The sequence below is a fragment of the Armigeres subalbatus genome, chromosome 2 (genome assembly GCF_024139115.2).
Source record: "Armigeres subalbatus isolate Guangzhou_Male chromosome 2, GZ_Asu_2, whole genome shotgun sequence".
Taxonomy (NCBI): domain Eukaryota; kingdom Metazoa; phylum Arthropoda; class Insecta; order Diptera; family Culicidae; genus Armigeres; species Armigeres subalbatus.
The window spans coordinates 323,379,442-323,388,249 of NC_085140.1; positions in this window are offsets into that span (position 1 = coordinate 323,379,442).

Here is an 8,808-nt window from a genome sequence, read left to right on the forward strand (position 1 = left end):
GTAATGCTCACTATAGATGGCTAATCGCTAGATCCTGGCAAGTCCCTCCTTCGTTTGGGAGATTACTCACTTACGAACTAGTTTGCAAATGGAATCTAGAAACCAGAATCTAACTATTTCCGCTTACTAAGCGTCACTCCGATATAGATTCATCAATTCTTACGTACTCTGTTAATCCTGGGCCAATTGCTAAAAGGCGCACTGAAGTTTAGTACCCTCAGCTCTTCTTCAATTGCAAAACACCATCGTGTACGCGACCTGCCATGAAGCCTACCTACGGTCTCTTTTGGCACCTCTAGTGCATGTTATCTTCGCTTGATGCTCTTCCGGTAAATGAACAATGTGTCGAGTCTGCCGTGTTATGTAAGCTTAGCAATTCCCATCCATTATCTCATATCTAGTGGAAATGATGACATAATTTTTCAAATCGTAAACATTATCCAAGTTTTTAAAATTCGTAGGTCTTAGAACCGTTCCTGTCCGCCTCTGGTATCATTTCGCCTGAGTGCTTTTAAATCAGATTCGTCAGGCTTTGTTTGGGCCTTTGCAGAGCTATGTCGCTTGCTTTTGAAGAAATTGGTCTTATTATTTCCTAACTGGCGGATTGATGGAAATACAAAATCCAATGACTGATCAATAAATAGCCTGACGGATTACCCACGTAACCAAAAGTTCCTTTAGGAGTACGTTCTTCGCTTAATCAGCTTCACTGGGCTGCTTAAGCGAAAAACGTACTCTTAAAGAAACTTTTGGGTACTTGGGTATTGATGCGTCCATGCCCTTGTTTAACGATGGTAGAGATTAGAAAAAAGTAGAAGGTTGTATCAGAGACACAACCGCAAAATCAATTACAATTACTAGAATTACGTATTAGAGTGCAGCGAATTACGACAGTAATTATAGGTTTCTTGCCTTCATGTTTTGAATTAGATTTTTACCATTTATCAATTCACGCGCCAGATGACAAATAGCCGAAATGCAATAAATTGTGTATAACAAGTTTTCAACAGTGCCTGACGAAATTCAATTTTTCAATAGTTTAGCGCCTTTATTCAATTGTTTTTAATAGTTGTGCAAAATCTTAAAGAGTTTGTCGATCGATTGATACAAAAATCATCAAAATCGATTGGAAGATGGCTGAGTTATTAGTTAATACTTCCTGACCACTTTTCGTAAATGTCTCAAATTTGTTTCTCCAGAATGACCCCCCTATATTTTCCCGAAGGACGTATTCTACGTCAAAAAACTATATAGCCTACTTAAAAGTATAATTCAAATATAACCCTTGATCTAGCTGGTATTTACCTATGACAACAGACTGCCATCTGCCCAACAAACTTCTAACTAAATGCATCTAAACATCGATTAGAATGGATGGTTTCCCGGAAACATTAAAAATTGAATTTCTTTCGGGCATAGTTCAACACTGCACATATATTTTCTGTGGTTCGTGATATGGTTGAAGCGTTAACTATGCAGTTTTGGGTATTACATAAATTAATAACCTGTTCTTTCATTTTCTTTTCTATCGACGAATATGCCAATAGATTAGAAGCAAATATATTGAAATTTCGCATTTATAAAACGTGTTTTGAAGTAAGAAACTGTTTGTCTCGGATATGTTTCTACAGTCGCGGATTTCAATTTGCCAGTCGCGGATTTCGCGGATTGGAATTCAACTAGTTTGTAACAGCCCTGAAAATGGATTGTGGTTTGGAAAATCACAAAGCGCGTCTGGAAGACCGCTGGAAAATGGATTGTGGTTGGGAAATCACAAAGCGTGTCTGGAAGACCGATGGTAAATTGGTTGTGGTTTGGAAATTCACAAGATGCGTCTGAAAAACCGCTGTAAAATAGTTTATGATTTGGTAAATCTTAAAGTGCGGCTGGGAGACTGCCGAAATAAAGTATTGCCGATCTAGAAAATTCCAGGATAAGTCTTGGAAGCATAGATTTTGGTTAAAATAATTTTAATTTAAAATTTATGCTATTGACAGTATACATGAGACCACAAGTTAAGCTTATTCTAACGGAATCTGAGACATATGGAGAACCATCATATGCCACAAAGTTGTTTGAAAGGCGAAACACATTATCTTGAAGTTTATTTTGGGATTCACTGACTTAGTAGTCATATCAAAATTGCCCGTTGGATCAGATATCCGAAATTCACGAAATTAAAAAAAACGTTGCCAGCTTTCAAAAAACTAGAGTTTTGAGTGGTTGGTTAATAGTACTAGTTAACATAAGTCTAAAATTGAGGTATGGTATCTCTATTTTTTTTTTAATAAATATCATTTTCAAGGCGATTGTTCGGAAGTTCAACATCGACATGTTGAAGGTCAGCTAGACGGTGTCACCATACACGGAGAGCTGCTGTAATCGCATTTCGCTCCAGCCATTTGGAGCCACACACGTCCAAACTAATAAGTTACGCAATTTTGTTGTAAATAATCATTGATCACAAGACGAACTTGCGTAGAGATTAAAGGAATAGACAATTCAACTTCGTTTTTAAATAAACTTCTGTAAAACAACTATTTAAATTCGTATCAAGAAACATATAATACAAATTCTAACATAGTGGCTCAAGCTCCGTTGATTTGCAAATCAGAATCCTAAGTTTGGAGCGTAAATCTCTTCCGAAATTTCTTTGGGAATTTGGCAGAATAATTTGCATAAACAACAGCGGAAATTAGTCTGAAATTTAACCGTTTGTAACCGTCAAGCATTACAAATAAACAAATATCTGTGTGAGAATAATTTTGACTGCGATTTTCAAATGCTTGCTAACTGCCAAAGTAAAGAGGGTCGGTTCATGTTAGCTCTGGTAGGTGCAACTTTGCTTGGTAGCAGCATGAAAGCTTCCGTTGGTAGCTGGGATGCTGGCCTAGAGCGCTATGGCATACGAAACGAATGGAAATGTGGAAGATGGCTGAAAGGAGGTGCGTGCTCTCTTGTTTTTCGGCAGTCAAAGTGAATAGTTCGAGAAAGATTTCCCTCCGAAAAGTTAATTTGTTAGCCTGTACTCCTTCCGAAGCCGATTGCTTTGGGCTAAATTGGGCGAGTTTTCCCGCGTTGGACAAGTCCACGCTTCGCGCCATCCGTCGGCCATTCCGGCGAATCATGACATGAGTCACCCGAACCCTTCATCGGCAATTCGAAGAGTTCCGGCATCTGTCGATGGCATCTGTTTGGATGTCCGTCCTTGAATTATGGTGTAAGGACAATGTTATCCGTCAGCCCTCCAACCGGCTACACCATCCGTCGGCCGAACCATTCATCGGCAAACCTGCGAGTTCCGCATCGCTCCATCCGTCGGCCATCCCGACGTGTCACGCCATCCGTCGGCCGAACCATCCGTCGACCTCTTTTTGGGCCTTCGTCGACAAATCGTGTTCCATAACTACCGAGTACGGTTGGCAAATGCTGGGTAAAGCGTACCATTGGTATTTCGCGTGCCTGAAAGAATAAAATAGACCCCATCTCGCGGTCCTTAGCCTCTTACCCAGCAACTCCTATCCCTACCTCCTCGTGGTGCTGGCCAGGATAAGAGTAACCTTAGGGAAGATCGGGTAACCAACCCCGGTGGGAACTATGATCGTATGCTGACAGGGAAGGGGCGAGTTTGCTCCTCTCCTCTCCATGTTAGGGGCGGCTGATCATCGTCCGAGTGTCAGCGAGGGACACTAAGTGAAACTGTGCACCATGGTCCACCGGAAATAAGGAGGAATAGTCCTCCGGAAATTTAGTGTCAGGCCCTGCAAGCCAGCCTTTAAAAAAAACTCACGCAACAAACAATCAACAAGAGAGTACGGACCGGAACCATCATCGGCGAAGACCACTGCGACGAAAAGGGACTAGCGATTATAAACTCGGTTAGCGGAACTGCAAGTCTCTCAACTTCATCGGGAGCACACGCATACTCGCCGATGTGCTCTAGGACCGTGAATTCGGCATCGTAGCGCTGCAGGAGGTTTGTTGGAAGGAATCAATGGTGCGAACGTTTAGAGGTAATCATACCATCTACCATAGCTTCGGCAACACACACGAGCTGGCAACAGCTTTCATAGTGATGGGCGATATATATGCGAGATAAGTATTGTAATCAACATTATAGAAAATATGAAAAAGTTTTGAAAGTTAATTAAATTAAGCTGTTTTTAGAGTTCCTATACCAAGTTTATTACTGCATTTCATCATATTTGTCGTTGCATTATATGGCAATGGTGCTGAACGAGGCAGGATATATGGTTGGAGCAAACGAAACAACTGCTCATACTGAGAGTAACTTCAAGTTTTTACAAATTTGTATGTTGCCAATCGCACAGGATATTTTTGTCTGCTGGCCGTGAAGCCAGAATTGCTTTTATTCTCTCCGCGTGTCTCTATATAATAACATCGTCTCTGATCTGGTGGTGGCTGATCAATGAGGGAAGTTAAGAATGCCATCCAACAGCTAAAAACCAATAAAGCAGCTGGTAAGGATGACATCGGAGCTGAGCTAATCAAGAAGGGCCCGGAAAAGCTAACCACTTGCCTGCATAAACTGATAGTCAGAATCTAGGAAACTGAACAGCTACCGGAGGAGTGGAAGGAAGGGGCTATATGCCCCATCTACAAGAAAGGCGACAAGCTGGAGTGTGAGAACTTTCGAGCGATCACCATCCTTAATGCCGACTACAAAGTGATATCCCAGATCATCTTCCGACGTCTGTCACCGTTAGTGAATGAGTTCGTGGGAAGTTATCAAGCCGGCTTCGTTGACGGCCGCTCGACAACGTACCAAATCTTTACTGTACGGCAAATCCTTCAAAAATGCCGTGAATACCAGGTTCCAACGCACCATCTGTTCATTGATTTCAAGGCGGCATACGACAGTATAGGCTGCGTAGAGCTATGGAAGATTATGGATGAGAACAGCTTCCCTGGGAAGCTTACCAGACTGATCAAAGCAATGGTGTGCAAAACTGTTTTCAAGAATTGACGGAAAAATAACGCACAAATAACGGACTTTTTTTGCTAACGTTTACGCGAATTACTTACTTGATAGACTACAGCTCTTCGTTGAACCTACGCCGAATGGAGTATCCTTCTCCACTGGACTCGATCCTGGGCCAATCGCTTCCAGTCGCCCTGAACATTGAGCGCCCTCAGGTCCTCTTCAACTGCAAAAAGCAATCATGTACGCGGCCTTCCACGAAGCCTGCGGCCTCTTCCGGGTTCTCTACTTAATATTATCTTCGCTTGACGTTCTTCCATCATACGAACAACGTGACCAGCCCACCGTAGTCTGCCGTGTTGTAAAAGCCTAATAATGCCGAAAACCTCATTAACCTTCTGTCTGTGCTCAAAAAAACTTACGTTGTCTGTGCTCTGGGGTCAAATTGACCCCAAATTGAAATTGCTATAACTTTGTTATTGTTGGGCCGATTCTGGATTTTTGGGGCTGTTTCTAAAGATAATTTAATCATCTTTCAGGTCGTAACTAAAGATTGACTATTGGTGGGCGGGTACATCGCGGGGAGGGGTTTTAGTGAAGAAGGGTACAAAAACAGTGATTTTTCATGATTATTCCTACCCATTTTGAACTGCACCTTTTTAAAAAAGGTTATGCAGGAAGGCCTGTGCTTCGGCATGAGGCGTTGATAAGTTTAGAACTTGGCCGCCAGGTGGTGGTATATTTGAATTCATTATTTTAGACTACTCAAGATATTCTGATATATACAATTCTCCTCAGAGTAAATATTCTTATCGTACAAATTTAAAATTTGTTAAAATGGCGTCTTGATCAAAGGTCGTCTAGGGACGGAAGAAATAATTGGAAATTTTACAAATAGGCGGCAAATTGCGCCTCATGTCAAAGCACACGCTTTCCTGCATAACCTTTTTGAAAAGGTGCAGTTTAAAATGGGAAGGATTTTCAGATATAAGTAAAATAAGCATGAAAAATCACTGTTTTTGTACCCTTTTTTTACGAAAACCCCTCCCCGCGATGTACCCGCCCACCTACAGTCAATCTTTAGTAACGACCTGAAAGATAATTAAATTATCTTTAAAAATAGCCCCAAAAATCCAAAATTGGCCAAACATTAAAAAAGTTATAGCAATTTCAATTTGGGGTCAATTTGACCCCAGAGCACAGACAACGTAAGTTTTTTGAAAAAAGTACACTGTAGCGCAAATTTTCAAGATTTTTCAAGCGAATTTGCACCTAGGAGACAGATCTCGGCGAGTTTTACTAAACTACCAAAAATTAGGAGAATCGGTTGAAAACTAAAAAAATGGCAGCCACTCAAAGTGGCCTGGGGTCATATTGACCCCAGAGCACAGACAAAAGGTTAATAAAGACAATAAAAAAAGTCTAATAATATCCAGCCCTTTATACACCTGGTACAATTCGTGATTCATGCGACGCCGCCAGATACCGTTCTCCTGTTTACCGCCGAGTATTGTCCGCAGCACCTTACGCTCAAACACTCCGAAAGCTTTCCGATCATGTTTCCATGTTTCATGGCCGTATAAAGCCACCGGAAGAATCAGAGTAGTATACAGCGCGAGTTTTGTTTTCGTTTGCAGACTACGGGACTTAAGCTGGTTACGAAGTCCGTAATAACCCCTATTTACAGCTGCAAAACACCATTTCACTTCGCGGGTAACATCATTATCGCACGTCACTAATGTTCCAAGATACACAAATTCTTCTACCACTTCAAATTTTTCACCATCCAGCACCATTTCACTACCACCACCACTAATGAACCCACGTTGATTACCAGCGACCATGTACTTCGTTTTGTTGGTATTGATCGTGAGTCCAATCCTCGCTGTCTCCCTCTTAAAAGGCACAAAAGCCTCTTCCACGGCACGGCGATCAATCCCGATAATATCGATATCGTCCGCAAATCCCAGGAGCAGATGCGATCTTATGATAATGGTACCGCTTCTTTGCACACCAGCTCTCCTAATCGCTCCCTCGAGCCCTATATTGAACAGTAGATTCGAGAGTGCATCACCCTGCTCACAAATGACGTCGATATTTCATCCTCAACCCTTACACTTGATTTCCGTCCAACGTTATACGAATCAGCCGTATCAGTTTCGCCGGTAAACCTTGTTCTATAATTTGCAATAATTCATTCCGTTTCACTGAATCGTACGCCGCCTTGAAATCAATAAACAGATGATGTGTTTGCAAGTTGTACTCCCGGAATGTATCAGGCATTTGTCTCAGGGTAAACATTTTATTCGTCATTGACAAAGGACTCTTCAAACGGTCTCAATCTGTTGAACAGAATACGGGACTTAATTTTGTACTCCGAATTAAGGAGGGTTATTCTTCGGTAATTGGCGCACTCTAACCTGTGCCCTTTCTTGAAGAGAGGGCAAATGAGGCCGTCCAACCAGCTAGCAGGCGATTCCTCGTCCTATCATATTTTCAACATAATATGGTGCAGAACTTCATAAAGCTGCTCACTGCCATGTTTGAGAAGTTCAGCCGGGAGCTGGTCCTTCCCCGCAGCCCTATTGTTTTACAGCTCTTTAACAGCTTTTTTAACCTCATCTAATGTAGGCGACTCCACAGCTTGTCCATCGTCGCCAATATTTGTTCTGTTCACCGATGAACCGTTACTTCCACTATTCAACAAAGCCTCGAAGTGTTGCTTCCACCTGGCAGCCACTTCGGTTTTATCTGTCAGCAAATTCCTTTGTTGGTCGTTGCACATGACGGGAGATGGCGCTGTCTTTCTCCGCACGCCATTGACAGATTCATAAAACCTCCGCATATCGTTCTGCTCCATTTTTCCTGCGCCTCGCTAATCACTTGTTCTCCATATTCTTTCTTCTTCTTGCGGTGGGTTCGTTTTTCGGCTGCTCTTGCCTCCTTGTACCGATCTCTATTCGATCGGGTACCCGACACCAACATCCGGCTTCTGGTAACGTTCTTCTCGTCTGTCACTCTCTGACATTCCACATCGAACCAACCCGTCCTGGGTCGCCTCTGTGCAGTGCCCACCCCTCCTCGTGCTGTTGTGATCACCGCTTCATGGATCGACTCCCATAGATCGTTGATGTTGTCGCTAACGTTGATTGCACTTATCCGTTCGTCGAGCTTCTGGCGGTACTCAGCCGATACTCCTTCCGCCGACAATCGCTGGATATTGTAACGCATCGTTTGCTGTGATCTTTCGTTCGATACAGTTGACAACCGTGATCGAATTTTACTGACAACGAGGTAGTGATCAGAGTCAATGTTCGGACCTCTGAATGTCCGCACATCGATAACATCTGAGAAATGGCGCCCATCCACCAGAACATGGTCTATCTGGTTGCAAGTTTCACCATTTGGGTGTCTCCAGGTGTGCTTTCGGATATTCTTTCGTGTAAAGTAGGTACTACTGATGGCCATCCCTCTGGCAGCAGCGAAATTTGCTTTAGCCGTAGGCCGTTAAATTATTCTGGTGAATGAAAAAAAAAATCTTCTTGAGCAACTATGTTAGATTTTGTATTAATTGTTACTTGATACAAATTCAAATAATTGTTTTATCGAAGTTTTGTTCAAAAAAACGGAGCTGCATTGTCTTATTCTACATAAGTTTGTCTTATGATCAATAATTACAACAAAGGGGCATAATTTATTACTTTAGAATGAATTGCGTTTGGTCAGATTTTTTATTATTTGCCAAGTTTATCTATTATCAATTATGATGTAATATGACATGAAAATTCTTTTAAAATTAATGCATCTTGTGCCGGATCAACAAAAAATCCACTGGCAATAAATAACGGAACAAAACATGCCAAAAT